The sequence below is a fragment of the Ctenocephalides felis genome, unplaced genomic scaffold, assembly GCF_003426905.1.
Source record: "Ctenocephalides felis isolate EL2017-DRISC unplaced genomic scaffold, ASM342690v1 CF-g0.4_SCAFFOLD_00845, whole genome shotgun sequence".
NCBI lineage: Eukaryota > Metazoa > Arthropoda > Insecta > Siphonaptera > Pulicidae > Ctenocephalides > Ctenocephalides felis.
In genome coordinates, this window is record NW_020536999.1 from 5,736,911 (window position 1) to 5,754,440 (window position 17,530).

Genomic DNA, 17,530 nt, shown 5'->3' on the forward strand with positions numbered 1-17,530 from the left:
CAAAACTTATAGCTCTCTCACTAAATATTTGGGTACGAGCTATAATGCACAAAAAGTGCCACAAATTTTGGAACCCTAGATAATGAAGTTTGGAATTCGATTGGCTTCTTAGTGTACAATAATTGTTCGATAATGCTAAAAACGTTACATAATATAGTTAGGTATATGGAATATGAACTGACGTACTCAAAATTCACAGCTCCCTCACTAAATATGTGTGTACGAGCAAAAATAATGCACAACAAATGCAACACATTTTGGAACCCTTGATAATAAAATTTGTAATTCGATTTGCTCTTCAGTATACAATATTTGTGCTGTAGTGCTCAAAATTAAATATAGTATACTTCAGTATATCTAGTATAAATTTGCATACTAAAAATTTATAGCTCCCTCACAAAATTTTTGGGTAATAATAATGCTTCAAGAAAATTGCACCACATTTTTGAACTCATTAAAATAAATTTTTAGGTTGTTTGAAGTCCACAGAATACAATACTTTTTATATAATGTTACAAATTTAATATACTATACTTTAGTATATCTAGTATAATTCTGCATATTTAAAATTTAAAGCTCACTCACTAAATAATTGAAAAAAAATGGTAGGTCACAATATTAGCGACGAATTCAGGAGTCATCACATCGGATGTTAAAGTTTGATGAGCTTGTCAGGGCACAATTTTTGTCCTTCAATGTTTATAATTTAATATACTACTCGTGAGTATTTCTAGCATAAATTTGTTTACTCCAAATTTATAGCTCCTTTACAAAATATTTGCAAAAAAAGTCAATAATCCGCAGTAATTGCAACAAAATTTCAACCTCCTCAAAACAAATTGTAAGATTCCATGAGCTCGTCAGGGCACAATTCGACATATATATTGCTGTACTTCTAATATATCACACTAAATTGTGTCTAGTATAATACTGCATACTCAAAATTCATAGCCACATGACAAAATATTTGCCCAAAAATCAATAATCCTCAATAGCTGCAACAAATTTTCAAATCCCTCTAAATAAATTATTAGGTTCTATAAACTCCTCAGGGCGCAATTCAAAATGTATAATGCTCTACTTCTAATATATTATACTAAAGTATGTCTAGTATAATACTGAATACTCAAAATTTACAGCTCCCTTGCAAAGTTTTTACAAAAAAAAATAATAATCGACAATATACGTGGTGTGTTCAAAAAGTACCCGGAATTACTAATAATCAAATTTCGCGGGTCTGGAGTGTTGATTGTCAAAATTTTTTTTATTGTGTTGGTTGGTATAATGCCCCTAAAGTATGATGAAATTTTCAGCTATATTCACTGTTTACTTTGTCTGTGGTAGTCGCTAAGGTTCGACGTGTTTTTCTGAGCTCGGCGATTTTTACAATGGAAGAATTGAAAAGTCAAAGAATTTGTATTAAATTTTGCGTAAAAAATGAAATAAAGTGTTGCAAAGTGCCAAAATTCACCAGATATGGCTCCGTGTGACTTTTTCCTATTCCCAAAGTTGAAGAGACCCATGAAAGGACGGCGGTTTTCCTCGATTGAAGAAATAAAGGCCGAATCGCTGAGAGTGCTCAAGGACATATCAAAAAGTGAATATCAAGGGTGCTTCGAAAATTGGAAAAAACGCTGGCATAAGTGTATTATATCTGGGGGGGACTACTTTGAAGGGGACCACATTAATGTAGACGAATAAATAAATATTTTTTTGAAAAAACGAAAATTCCGGGTACTTTTTGAACAGACCTCGTATATACTACAAAAGTCTGAACCCCTCAAAACAAACATTAAGATTTCATGAGCTCCTCAGGACATAATTCTGAAAGTATAATGCTGTAATTTAAAATATTGCACTTAAGTATGTATAGTACAATACTGCATACTCAAAATTCCTAGCCCTCTGAAAAAATATTTAAAAAAAAATCAATAACTGGCAAAAATAGCAACACATTGTCGAGCCCTTCAAGAAAAATGTTAAAGTTCAACGAGCTCCTCAGGCCACACGCATTAACACACAAACCTATAATTCCAATACCTTACACCTTGATATATCTATTATTATACACTATACTTACAATCCACAACTTTCTCACAACATATGTACAAAAAATCAATAATTCAAAATAATTGCTACAAATTTTCGAACTCCGTCACGAAGAACTCTCGTCATAAATATCCTTCGGATCGTCCGAGGATTTACTTTCTAATAAAAAAAGTTTTTTTTGTGTCTTGTTTGCTTATTGAGACATCCTTTCTCATCCTTTTTAAAACGAAAAAGTTTTTTTCTTTTTACTTTCCCCGTTTGATTTATACTTATTGAATTGGGGGAAACAGAAATATAATTCATTAGAGAAAGAGAAACACTGGTTTAGATTGTTTGAAAGCTATTTTAAAGTATAGGGAGTTGCTTTAGGGTAATATTATTAGACAAAATTATAGATAAATAAATTTTGTATAAATTTCCTGAATATTTTGTTTCCCACAAACCAACGGTTCGAAAGTTACATGAGTTATATTAAAAAAATGCACGTTATACTAAATAAGCGCATTGTGATTAAAAATGCTGTACTATATATAGTACAACTGGTTTATACGATGGCAAAAAGTATCTGTAATAGCTATAAATCTGTGGTGTACAATAAATCCACAAAACAAACGAAAAAAACGCAAATACGATACAAAAACAGTCGATTTAGCTTTTTTTCTAGCGTCAGTCGTAAGAGAGCGTCTTTATATCTATGCAGTGGATAGACGGAGAGCTGGTGTAAAAATAATAAGAAAAAATTCATAACAAAAATTTGAAAAAATACAGCTCATTTAATTATTAGGTCAACGTGAAGATTTGTGATGACTATTTTGGCCTCCAAATAGGATTTTCGTATTAGTTTTTCTTCAATACCTCCAAAACCGCTGAACCTGCCTTTCAAAAAATCTAACCAAATATTTATTCTATCAATACAAGTACAATGTTTTTTAAATCATTCAAATCAGATGTTCCGTTCTCTCAAAAACCGCATTGCCAGTTTCCAGGCTTTTTGCTCCGTATCTCCGAAACGGCTGAACTTGCCTTTGCCAAAAACTGATCAGCAAAGATCCTCATCAAGAAGATTAGAATGTTTTTTAAATCATTCAAATCGGTTGATCCGTTCTCACAAAATCGACAATGAAAGATTGTATCCGCACACAAATACCGTTGCACATACACACACCTATTTTCTAAACTAAGCCAAAATGTTCAGAAGTTATAACGTAAATGTTTTATAAATGTTTTTTTAGGGCAATTACTTTAACTGTCCCTACTACCCTCTTGCAAATTTCAAACTAAATTAAAATTTCTATACAATTTCTCTCAAAACAAAATTACAAGTTTCTACAGTTTTTGCTCCGTATCTCCAAAACGGCTAGACCTGCCTTTCTCAAAAACTAATCATCAAAGATCCTCTTCAATACAAATCGAATGTTTTTTGAATCATTCAAATCCGTTGATGCGTTCTCCGGCAATCGACAATTTAACATTGTATCCACACACACATACCGTTGCACAGACACCTACCTATTTTCTAAAGTAAGCCGAAATGTTCAGAACTTAAAACGTAAATATTTTTTAACAATTTTTTTTGAACAATTACTCTAACTACCCTTACAAAAAAGCAAAAACTGATAGGAATACTCTTGTAAATTAAAGTTTTTTTTTACTTTTTCACCAGCGCCCCGTCTAGACAAAGAAGTGTCTCAGCAATAAACCTTGTCAGCGTTTTTTTTACGCCCGAAGTAACTTTTAAATCCTTTTTTCTCGTAGATGTGTTTATGCAAATTGCGAAAATCGTTACAGGAATTTCGGAAATAAAAACAGGACAGTCAAGTGCCTAGGATACACAATTTAAAATACAGTCAGGATAAATATATACATATTTTGTTTTAGCAATTTTTTATATTTTTCCATTTTATGGTGTATCTTATATAATATTATTTTCCTGGAAGATTTTTAATATCGCTTCGCCTTTCACGGATTTTATGATTTTATGGGAAATCTCGGTATCAAAGCCGCAGGTAATCTGTTTTGGACATGAAATGCATTTTTCTTCCGATAATCAAAATCCATAGAGCTCTCTTCTCTCGGCTCGGAGAGCGAGCTTCATAGACAGGGAGCTGAGAAACCATCAAAAACCATAAAAAACTAACAAACTATTGCTGGTCCAACGTAATAGAAAATTCTTGAAATGACTCAGTATTAGAAAAAATATATAAATTCTTACTGCAGAGTTTGTGTTAATTTATTTGTTTATTAGTACAAGAGTTATAGTTTTTTTTTAATTTAGTAAGCAATTTTTTGAGCTGAGAAACCATAAAAAAACAACAAATTATTGCTGTACCAGCAACCAACGTAATAGAAAATTCTTGAAATCACTCAGGATTAGAATAAAATACTCGTATATAAATTCTTACTGCAGAGTTTGTGTTAATTTATTTGTTTATTAGTATAAGCGCTACGTTGTTTTTTAAATTTAGTAAGCAATTTTTTTCGTAAGATTTGTGAAAATCTGTGTAATGTAAAATTTTTTATATAGGTCCAGAGTTTACAAAATTATTAAATAAATAAAAATGACTTGATAAAAGAGATTTGTGAGATATGCATGATTTGTGAGATGTGAGAAGTCTTGTGAGATGTGAAAAACTCCTATGGGATTAAAAAAAAGTTGATATAAGAAAGAGTATCTCACAACTCTCCCTTATCTCAAATTTTTTCAGAAGTAGAATTTTCAAAATTTGTGAGATTTCAAAATGTACTCGATTTATGAGATTTGCAATATTTGTGAGATTTATCTTAGGTTAGATTTGAAATAAAAGCATAATTACAAAATTGTTAACAATGCTAATAGAAGAAAGATTTGTGAGATATGTATAATTTGTGAGATGTAAAAAGTCTTGTAAGATTTTAAAGAATATAGTGATGTTTAAATAAAATAAAATTGCTGAGGTAAAAAAGAGAATCTCACAACTTTTTCTTGTTTTAGCAATTTTATTTTTCCAATTTGAGACTATTCAAAATGTGTGAGATCTAAAAATGTGCACAATTTATTAGATGTGCAATATTTGTGAGATTTCTCTTAGTTTTGATTTGTTGAAATAAAAGCAAAATTTACAAAATATTGATGATAGGGGAAAGATTTGTGAGATATGTATAATTTGTGAGATATGTATAATTTGTGAGATATGTATAAATTGTGAGATGTGAGAAGTCCTGTGAGATTTTAAAAAAATATAGTTATGTTTAAAGAAAATGAAATTACTGAGATAAAAAGAATAATCTCACAACTCTTCCTTATCTCAGCTTTTATCGAAAATAATATTTTCAAAATGTGTGAGAACTAAAAATGTACACAAATTGTGAGATGTGCGATATTTGTGAGATTCATATTGGATTAGATTTATCTCTTCAAAATAAGAGAAAAATTTATAAAATATTGCTCGTAGTGGCAAGATTTGTGAGATATGTATAATTTGTGAGATGTGAGAAGTCTTGTGACATGTGAGGAGTCTTGTGAGATTTTAAAGAATATTGTCATATTTAAAGGAAATAAAATTGCTGAGATAAAGAGTAAGTCACAACTCTTATCTCAGTTTTATTTTTTTAAATAGAATATCCAAAATGTGTGAGATCTAAAAACGTGTGAAATTCTGTGAGACGGAATAAAATAGTGCGATATTCAAAGGAAATAAAATTGGCGAAAGAAGCAAAAGTATTCACAACTCTGTCTTAGGAAAAATATTCAAAATATGTAAAATTTTAAAATGTGAATGATTTGTGAGATGTTTGAGATTGTTGAGATGCATGAAATTTTGGTGAGATTTGAAATAATACAGATTTAATTGAATTTAATAAAATTGCTGTGGTAAAAAAGAGTCAACTCTTTTTTAGAAAAATATTCAAAATGTGTGAGATTCAAAAATATGCACAACTTGTGAGAAAAATTGTGAGATTTGTGAAATTTCAGTGCTGAAATAAGAAAGTGTATCTCACCTTGTTTTTATAGAAGAATATTGAAATGTGCAAAATTTTAAAACGATTTTTGAGATGTATGAGATTTGTGAGATGTGTGAAATTTTAGTGAGATATAACAAATTGTGTTGTAAATTAAAAAAAAAAAATGCTGAGACTTGTAAGAGAACTAAAAACAAACAAGTTAATCTAAAAAAAATTAAAAAAAAAAAAAACAATCAAGCTAATAAAAAATAATTAAAAAGTAAAGAAAAGTTATAATCACGTAACAAAATAATTTATCTATTACAATTCTTCCACCAGCTGTCCAACTATTCCTTCCATCGGTATTCAGAGCGATGCTTTTGTGTTCGCGTTTACAAAAATTTATTAAAATCAAATATTACCTTTACCAGGATATAAATCTTTTATACAAAGGATATAGAAGGATAGCTATAATGTTGCTATAAATATTAGAAAATGTGATATAGCTGTAGTTTGAGTAAAAAAAATAATAAATAAATATTTTGTACTCACTATCTTGACGACAGAAATTCTTTGGTGCTTACCTGGAAAAGAAGAAAATGGTATTAGAATTTGTTTTGGGGGGAAAATTTATATTTATTTATTGGTGAGGGGTAGGATTTTGAAAATTTTATATGGTAATATTAGATGTTTGTTTGAAATTTAAAAAATATAAAATGGGTGATAATGGTTTTTGGTGTGGAGAAATAAATTATTTAGTAACAAGATGTACGGCTTAGTTAATTTGCTGTATCTTGGTATTTATTTACTTTTGTCTGTCTAATTATCAAACCCTTAGTGCCAGACTCATTATATCAACACACAAAATTTTAATGAACTCAATAAATTATTTCAGAGTACAAAATATGAAATTATAATATTTCAAAAGTCTTTTATAACAATCGACAATGGAGTTGCGGCCATCCCATTAGGAAAGTTTTAATAGCCGACGCCAAAACTCATTAAAATTATGAATACTATGTCAATTTACTACGAAACAGACAATTAGATCAAATTCTATAGAAATTGTTATTTTCATTATATATTAAATTAATCATCTTTTGTCTTTAGTTTAGGGATAATTTGCGAAAATCGCAACTGGGGATGAAAATTTGTTGCAAAAATTGGACACGTAAATATATGAAATAAATGTTTCATATTATATAAATATAAAAAATGTAAATTTATAGTTTTTGTGGTAAAAATTTAATGGTTTTTGGACTTAAGTTATTTTTAGGGATTTATAGATTTTTTTTAAAAATATTTACAACATGAAGTTCCATACAAAAAAATCTGTTTTAATATAAATTTGATATAGGTGGAAAATGTGGAGTGTTTGAAGAAAAATGTAGACACTTGTTAACTACATTATTTATTTCTAGTTACTATCTACAAAAACTATTGGTTTTATATTTTGAATATTTAAAACAAGTATTGTAGAATAACATATTAAATTTCCAGCATTCTAGTACAAATGCTATTATTGTAAAAAAATATTTGCACTAATACTATCAAGGTTTGATACTTGAAAAATGCAGACAAAAATGTTCTGGGACTCTCGCATAGTATTTATTCAAAATTTATAGTTTTTATGCTAAAAATTTAATATTTTTGTTTTTACGTTATTTTATGGGGTATATAGAATTTTTTAAAAATATTTACAACACAAGGTTTTATACAAAAAATTAATGTTTTAATATAAAGTTCATATAGGTGCAAAATGTAGAGTGTTTGAAGAAAAATGTAGGCACTTGCTGATTAAATTATTTATTTCTGGTTACTAACTAAGATATTTACGTTATTTATATTTTTTACGTTTAAAATACACTTTAAAAAACAACATACTAAATTTTCAAAAATCTAGTACAAATACTAATAAAAATACAATATATAATCCCATATAATTATTTCTTATGCGCGCGCAGAAATCTCGACAAGTACTCAACTTTCCTCCCAACTTTTTTTTTATTATAATAACTAACAGAATATAATTTAAATTTTCAAAGTGCCTTCGTTATAATGACGATTATATGGAAAAGTTTTTTTAACCGTGTCGGAAATATTGCACCGGCGTCTTTCTCGAAAGTTGCAAAAGAAAAAAGTTGCAACTCTACATACATACATACTCTCTCTTCTAGTCCATTAAGGAAAAAGATTTTTATATTGAAAATGTGTGGAAAAGTTTGGTATTTAGGTATATTAAAATTTTAATTTAAATTTGGAGTGCTAAAGGGATTGTTTAGCACTCTTTTAATTTAACTTTGGAGTGCTAAAAGGATTGTTATTGATATATATATATATATATATATATATATTATATATATATCCATTCCCCATTCCATTACATGACCCCAAAATCAATCCACTAATTGCCTAAATATTGATATCTATAATTAATTACATTGCATTTCGGTGCATTCGCAATTATAAACTTGCATTCAGTACATATCGGTTTCCATTATCGATTTCTCGATAATCAATGCAAATAATTAATAATAACTTGCCAATAGGACGCGTTGCGGCCGCAAAATTCAATAAATTATTCCGGAACTTAATTTAGTTCCGGTTTAGTTAATTAGGGAACGGAAGTAAATAGGAAATTAAATAGAAAAATCATTATAGTAATGTATAATAGTAATTTACAGACAATTTTACAGGGCTTAAAAGGCGAAGACGTCTTTTACCTTGCATTTAATTGTAGTCCAGCCTGCAAAAAATTCTATTTGTATATGAATTAATTTAAAATATTTGTACTTTTGGCTCCGTACTGCCGAAACGCTTAGACCTGTCTTTCTCGAAAACTAATGAGCACATCTCGCTTTCAAGAGGAATCGAATGGTTTTTGAATCATTCAAATCGGTTGATCCGTTCTCGCGCTATGGGCGATGAAAGATTGTTGTATCCGCACATACACACATTGCATAGGTTTTTACTTTTTCCGCTATATCTCAGAAATCGCAAGATCTGCCTTTGCAAAAATGTAATCAATTCTTCATTCCGTTGATACACATCGAATGGTTTTTGAATCGGATGCTCCGTTCTCGTGTAATCGGCGATAAAAGATTTTTGTATCCGCACATACAAACAAAGCATATGTTTTTCCGCTATATCTCAGAAACCGCTGGACCTACATTATCAAAAATGTAACCAATTCTTCCTTGCATCAATAGGAGTTAAATGATTTTTGAATCGTTCAAATTGGACTCTCCGTTCTCAAAAACTGACTTTACATTTTTTGCACATTTTTCTTCATATTTGCGAAACGTATGGACCTGTCTGCTTTTGAAAAATGAATCAGTAAATCTAGCCATCGAGAGGAATCGAATAGTTTTTCAATCATTCAAATCGGTTGATCCGTGCTCACGTAATCTGCAATAAAATATTGTATCCGCACATACATACACCCACACGCACACACCAATATTTTATATCTCCGAAACCGTTAGTCTACACTCTCAAAAATGTAACCAATTATTCGTTTCAACAATACGAGTAAAATGTTTTTTGAATCATTCTAATCGGACATTCAGTACTTGACTTGCAAGTTTTTGCACTTTTTGCTCCATATCTCCAAAACGGCTGGACCAGCCTTTCTCAAAAATTGAACATTGAATCTAGCCATCAATAGGAATCGAATAGTTCTTGAATCATTCAAATCGGTTGATCCGTGCTCCCGTAATCGTCGGTGAAAGATTATATCCGCACATACATACACTTACAAGCACACATTAATTTGTTGTACCTCCAAAACCGCTCGACATGCCTTTTAAAAACGTAACCAATTATTTGTTCCATCAATACGAGTAAAATGATTTTTGAATCATTCAAATCGAACGCTCCGTTCTCTCAAAAACTGACTTGCAAGTTTTTGCAAATTTTGCTCTGCAACCCCGAAACGGCCGGAGCTGAATTTGTCAAAAACTAATCAGCTAATCTTGGGGTCAATACGATTTGAATAGTTTTTTAATCATTCAAATCGGGTGATCCGTGCTCCCGTAATCGACGACTAAAGATTGTATCCGCACATACATACACGTACACGCACACATCAGTTTGTTGTATCTCCGAAACCGTTAAAACTACATCCTCAAAAATGCATCTATTTATTTGTGCTATCAATACGAGTAAAATGTTTTTTGAATCATTCTAATCGGTTGCTCCGTTCTGTCAAAAACTGACATGCAATTCTATGCACTTTTTGCTCGGTATCTCCGAAACTACTAGACCTGCATTTACCAAAAGCTCATCAGCACATCTCACGATCAATACGATTTGAACAGTTTTTGAATCACTCAAATCGGATTAACCGTTCTCCCGTAATCGACAATTAAACTTTGTATCCGCACATACATACACATACACGCACACGTAACTTGTTTGTATCTCCGAAACCATTAGACCTGCTTTTCCAAAAATTTAAACGATCATTCGATCCATCAATACGAGTAAAATGGGTTTTGAATTTTTCAATTCGGATGCACCGTTCTCTCAAAAACGATGAAAGATTATTGTATCCGCACACACATACACACATCAGTTTTGTTGAACTTTGTTAAAATGCTCAGAATCTACAGAATTTTTTTCGTTTTTTTAGCGATTACTATATAACATACCCTACAAAATATCATAAAGAAAAAAAGTGACTGTAGCAACAAAAGGGACTCCACTGACAGCAAAAATACAACAAACCCCTCTCCACGAGCATACTAAAACAACAGCAAGCTACAATATATAAAAAAGAACTCTACTGACGAGCAAACTCACAAGACAAGTACTTGTATACATATTTAGTTCCATAGTTTTCATTGGGAAACATCGTCGTAGTCATACAGATGTCACCACTTTTAAATCCACAAAGCAAAACTTCAAAACCAGCAGCATTAAAGTTAGCTATAGCACTGTAGTTGGGCAATGATATCCATCATGAGGGTTAAGGGATAAAAAATAAAATTTATTTTTATGAAAAATTTAAAATGAAAACAATATAATTTATTTTTAGTACAATGTTGAGGCACCAATAAAAACCAACTCTTGAATTTTACTTTTACTCAAATATTTCTGCTCATTATGAAAAAATGTCTATCTGTTTATTGTGCGATCAGGCGCATTTTATATATAAACTAACAAAGCAAAAAAGAATGTGACGATAACAGAATCTTCGATAATTCATTTATCTTTCATGCTTTTTGCGTGTTTATATGTAAAATACGCCTGATCGTACAGCAAAGAGAATGTCTCATATTCTCTATCAAGGAACAAGCATATGATAGCGTTGCCATGACAACGCTCTTTTATAAGGCAGAATTGACTAAAAACAGTCGAATATTCCTGCTCCAAACAAACTAGCTCTTCTATTGATTTATCCTTTACCATTACTGTGTTTGCGGTACGTTTTTTCATAAAGATTGTCTACCTGAAAGTTTTTCCCTTCAAGTTTTCCTCTTTGATGTTATCATAAAGTGATTCGATTTGGAGCAGGAGATGGAGCAGGAAAAAGAGAACTGTCGACGTTTTGACGGCATGAAATAATTTCATTAAATAAACCGCTTCGACGAAGAGTTTTCTTTCATTTTTATTTATTATTGACTCGGGGAAATTGATAGTTTTTATAACATAGAATGTAACGTGGATATAGTAATCAATATTTCTGGGTTTACTGTAAACTGTGTTCTGGTTCATATTAATAAATTTTGTTTTTAAATGTGCTCGTATTTTCTTTACCAGGTGCAGGTTAAATGGTTAAAAGGTCAAACGGGGTCTTTTGCCAACGTGAATCATATTTTTCGTGCAAAAGCAATTTACAGGTGGAGCAGGAACAAGTTGACACCTGCTCCTAAATCTAGGAGGTGGAGAGGGAAAATAGTGAAAATAGAGATGGAGTAAAAAGAAAAAGAAAGAAAACAAAATTTTTGTTTGTACTGAACTAGAATTTTAATTCGGAATTATAATTTCCGAGGTTCCAAGTTTTATATATGTATTTTTAATTCAAAATTTTAACCCAGAATTTAGAAGTTCCATTAATTCTAGATTCCCAAAACTTTTGAGTACCGGGAATCCAAAGTTTCAAAACATTTACAGCACTAAAAATTGAAGTTCCAAAAGTTTAAAGTCCCTCAAATTTGTGGTTCTGAAAATTTCAAGTCCTCAAATTTGTAATTCTGGAAAATTTCAAGTCCTTAAAATTTTGAGTTCTGAAAATATTGTGGACCTGAAATTAGCAGTTCAGAAAATTTTAAGTCTCAAAAATATCAAGTTCAGTAAAATTCAAGATCCCAAAATTAAAAGTCTCAAACATATCATGTTCCAAAAAATTTAAACTTTCAAAAGGTACTCCAAAAATTCCAAACTTCAAAAATTTGGTACTCTGACAATCTGATACTCTAGTAATTCTAAAAAATTTAAAAATAGAACTATTTGCAACTCCAGTAAGGTGAAATTCAACAAATCTTAAAAAAGTGTAAAATCTAGCGATTTACAACTTCAGAAATGTAAAACTCCGGTAATACAAAACTCCCAAAATTTCAACCCCGGCAATACAAAACTCCCAAATTTCAACTCTGGTAATACAAAACTCCCAAAATTTTAACTCCGGCAATTCAAAACTCCCAAAATTTTAACTCCGCAATCAAAACTCCCAAAATTTTAACTCCGGCAAAACAAACTCCAAAATTTTAACTCCGGCAAAACAAAACTTCCAAATTTTTTACTCCGATAATATAAAAACTCCCAAATTTTAACTCCGGTAATACAAAACTCCAAAAATTTCATCCAGTCATCCTTAACTTCTAGTATTTTCTCAACTCCGGAAATTCTCAACTCCGGAAATTCTCAACTCCGGAAATTCTCAACTCCGGAAATCTCAACTCCGGAAATTCTCAACTCCGGAAATTCTCAAAAAGGAAAAATCTCAACTCCGGAAATTCTCAACTCCGGAAATTCTCAACTCCGGAAATTCTCAACTCCGGAAATTCTCAACTCCGGAAATTCTCAACTCCGGAAATTCTCAACTCCGGAAATTCTCAACTCCGGAAATTCTCAACTCCGGAAAAATTCTCAACTACGGAAATTCTCAACTACGGAAATTCTCAACTCCGGAAATTCTCAACTCCGGAAATTCTCAACTCCGGAAATTCTCAACTCCGGAAATTCTCAACTCCGGAAATTCTCAACTCCGGAAATTCTCAACTCCGGAAATTCTCAACTCCGGAAATTCGCAACTCCGGAAATTCGCAACTCCGGAAATTCGCAACTCCGGAAATTCTCAACTCCGGAAATTCGCAACTCCGAAATTCGCAACTCCGGAAATTCGCAACACTCCGGAAATTCGCAACTCCGGAAATTCGCAACTCCGGAAATTCGCAACTCCGGAAATTCGCAACTCCGGAAATTCGCAACTCCGGAAATTCGCAACTCCGGAAATTCACCAACTCCGGAAATTCGCAACTCCGGAAATTCTCAACTCCGGAAATTCTCAACTCCGGAAATTCGCAACTCCGGAAATTCGCAACTCCGCAAATTCGCAACTCCGCAAATTCGCAACTCCGCAAATTCGCAACTCCGCAAATTCTCAACTCCGCAAATTCTCAACTCCGCAAATTCTCAACTCCGCAAATTCTCAACTCCGCAAATTCTCAACTCCGCAAATTCTCAACTCCGCAAATTCTCAACTCCGCAAATTCTCAACTCCGCAAATTCTCAACTCCAGTCATTTTCTACTCCGGAAATTTTCAACTTCAGTTATTTTTAACTCCAGATATTCTCAAATTCCCAAAATTCAGAACAAAAAACTATAAACACTTTTATCAAAGAAACCTTACCTGGACTTTCTCAATTCATACGAGACATAAAAGCAAGTCCGGGAATTAAATTGTTACAGAGGTGGAAAGATGTATATATATATATATATATATATATTATATATATACACATATATACATCTCATTGAATCATTTACATATTTATTTTCATTTCTATTTCCACTCAGCGAACGTTATCGCATCGGTCATGTTTCTGTTCGCAGGGAAAAGAAAAAAAAGAAAAAACTCAGGAACGCTTTACGGCACTTCCGAGATGTCAATTATGTCAACTGGAATCATCATAAATAAGGGAAAAGATGACAGAAATGGCAGGAATGGCAGGAATTATTGCAAGATGACGACAACTATTGCAGACTGAGAGAGAAAAGAAATTTTTGTAAAATTGAGAACAAATCCGTCAATGTAAATGTTACTCGGTAACTCCCTTGAGTAAATATATATATAAATATTAGGGTGGTCCTTAAAATGGTCATTTTCGAATTTCCTTGCTCTATCTAAACGTTAATATTAAGAGCTAAAACTTTCAGAGAATTGTTTTTTATCAATTTGGAACCATTTGAGCCCCTGGGAGCAAGAAAATTCAAAAATGACCATTTTAAGGACCACCCTAATGTATATATATATGTATGTATATATATATGTATGTATATATATATAATATATGTGTATGTGTGTGTGTGTGTGTCTATGTTTGTTTTCGCGCACGCTCCGCCGGACAGCTTTTAAGCTAATGACTTTTTGCAAAGCTCTTTCCGCAAGTGAAATGTCCGTCCACTAGCGACCACTACTCAACAAATCCCTACAGGGTTGTAATTTTGTAAGAATTTATAAAATCTAAAAAAAAACAAAATAAAAAAAGTCTAGGTGTAAGTGGCATTTTGCTTTAATGTAACTATTGGGGCAATTCTGCCTCATGGCATAGCGTTGTCACGGCAACGCTACCTTATGCTTGTTCCTTGTTAGTGAATATGTGACAAATTTATTTATTTGCTGTGCGATCAGGCGTATTTTGCATATAAACAAAGCAAGAGAGAATCTTATGTGAACTGGCATCATCAAAGGATCTGTGCTATAAGAATTTTATGAATAGACATTTTTAGCATGTTTTGCTTCGAAATGCCTAGACCTGTCTTATCCAAAAACTTCACAAAAAAATAGATTTTTTTTTTCAAATCATTCCAATCGGTTAATCCGAGTTATCGAAAAGATGTTTGAAAAGTTGTGACCGCTCGAATTTAGAAAAATAGAGTCGAATAAACAATGGCGTGTAGATTAGCAAAAATCGAGTCAAATTAGGAAAATACAAGTTAAATTAGAAAAATACGAGTCAAATTAGACAAATACAAGTTGAATTAAAAAAAAAACGAGCAAAAATCAAGTGAAATTAGCAAAAATTGAGATCGATTTAAAATTCGACTCCGACGTCTAAAATAAGACTCCAACGTCTATAAGAATATATATATATACTCTTGAAAGTCGAATACAAATCCAAAGCCTAAAATTCGACTCCGGAGCCTAAAATACGAATCCCGAAACGTAAAAATACGACTCCCGAAACGTAAAAATACGAAAAGTTAGCTCAGTAACGTAAAAGTTGGCTCAGTAACGTAAAAATCGCCTCCGGAGTGTAACTTTAGATTACGAAACCTAAAAATCTACTCCGGAGCGTAATTGTAGACTCCAAAACCTAAATTCCGACTCCAAAACCTAAATTCCGACTCCAGAACCTAAATTCCGACTCCAGAACCTAAATTCCGACTCCAGAACCTAAATTCCGACTCCTGAAGGTCTAAAATACGACTCCAAAATCTTAAATTCGACTCCAAGGTCTAAAATACGAATCAAATTCAATTCAGGAACGACAAAATCCGGAACGTAAAACTCGACTCAGAAACGTAACAATCGACTAAAAATGATTAAAAAGAGAGTGAAAATTTAGGATTGTATATAATGTTCAATTCTGCATTACAAAAAAATTGAGTAACAAAAATTAAACCAATAAATTCAAAACTATTTCAAGTATGGCCCTTAATAAAAACAACAAAAATTTCAACAAATGCAAAAACTACAATTTCGCTCTACGATTACCCATTTAATTTTCGCATTCGTTAATATTAATCATCATCGTCGTCATCGTCATCATCATTTATTGCCAATTATTAAATTCGCAAATATTTAAATTAATCTCTCGTTCAAACATCAGAATATAATAATTTTTATGGAAATTATTATTGTGTCCTTTGTTTGCTTTATCAGTTATTTATTTATCGCTCGCTCACTTTATGATAATTAGAATTTTAATTGGAAAAATATTGCATGAGAAATAATAATATAATGAGGTCGTTTGTTAACGGAATTAAAACTTTTATACATTATATACAGATATTACATGTATATATATATATACATATATATATATATATATATATATATATTATATATATATATATATATATATGTAGGAAAAATTTAAATTAGTTTATATTATGATGTAAAGAATAATAGAAGATCTTGTGCAGAAAATTTTCAAACATAAAATTACATATTTACATTGATTTAAAGCTATCCTAATTTTTAGTTGAAATTACTAACTTGTTTTCCGGACTCGAATTTCATATTTTAGCATGATTTTATTGATCGAAATTAATTTTTGCTAATTGAACCCGATTTTATAAAATTTAAACTCGAGTTTTGGAAATTATACTCGATTATATAAAATTTGAACTCGAGTTCTGAGAATTATACTCGATCGATGATAATTTTACTCGATTTTAAATAAGTAGGCTTGAATTTTACTAATCAGTCAACGTGTTCACAAATTAGACATGATTTTTAAAAAATTTTACTCGTCTTAATAATTTGACTCGACTCTTTAAAAATTCAAATAGACTCTGAAAAAATTCGAATCGACTCTGAAAAAATTCGAATCGACTCTGAAAAAATTCGAATCGACTCTGAAAAATTCGAATCGACTCTGAAAAAATTCGAATCGACTCTGAAAAAATTCGAATCGACTCTGAAAAAATTCGAATCGACTCTGAAAAAATTCGAATCGACTCTGAAAAAATTCGAATCGACTCTGAAAAAATTCGAATCGACTCTTTGAAAATTCGAATCGACTCTTTGAAAATTCGAATCGACTCTTTGAAAATTCGAATCGACTCTTTGAAAATTCGAATCGACTCTTTGAAAATTCGAATCGACTCTTTGAAAATTCGAATCAACTCTAGAAAAATTCGAATCGACCCTGGAAAAATTCGAATCGACTCTGTAAAAATTCGAATCGACTCCAGAAAATCGAATCGACTCTTTGAAAATTCGAATCGACTCTTTGAAAATTCGAATCGACTCTTTGAAAATTCGAATCAACTCCAGAAAAATTCGAATCGACTCCAGAAAAATTCGAATCGACTTTTTAATAATTTGTCTCGACTTTTTAATAATTTGTCTCGACTTTTTAATAATTTGTCTCGACTCTGTAAAAATTCCAATCGACCTTTTTAATAATTTGTCTCGACTCTTTAATAATTTGACTCGTACTTTCAATAATTTTTTCAAATGATGAAACATTTCCCATATATCATATATCACACACACATACATACACACATATGCACTAGAAAACCGAGCGAGCGTTCGTAACTCAATAATTACATCAAACTCTTTTTCCGCTTTCCGAGGGAAACGAGAAAGAAAAGTCGTAA

General features: G+C 31.3%; 2 protein-coding genes across 2 annotated transcripts in view; one reads left to right on the forward strand and one right to left on the reverse strand.

Moving 5' to 3' along the window:
* Positions 1-17,530, reverse strand: part of LOC113370319 (Krueppel-like factor 9) — a 526,951-nt gene that overhangs the window by 307,747 nt on the left and 201,674 nt on the right. The gene's annotated exons all lie outside the window — the stretch shown is intronic.
* The window catches only part of LOC113370373 (glycine-rich protein 5-like), a 294,863-nt gene that overhangs the window by 32,482 nt on the left and 244,851 nt on the right, over positions 1-17,530 (forward strand). The window lies entirely within an intron of this gene.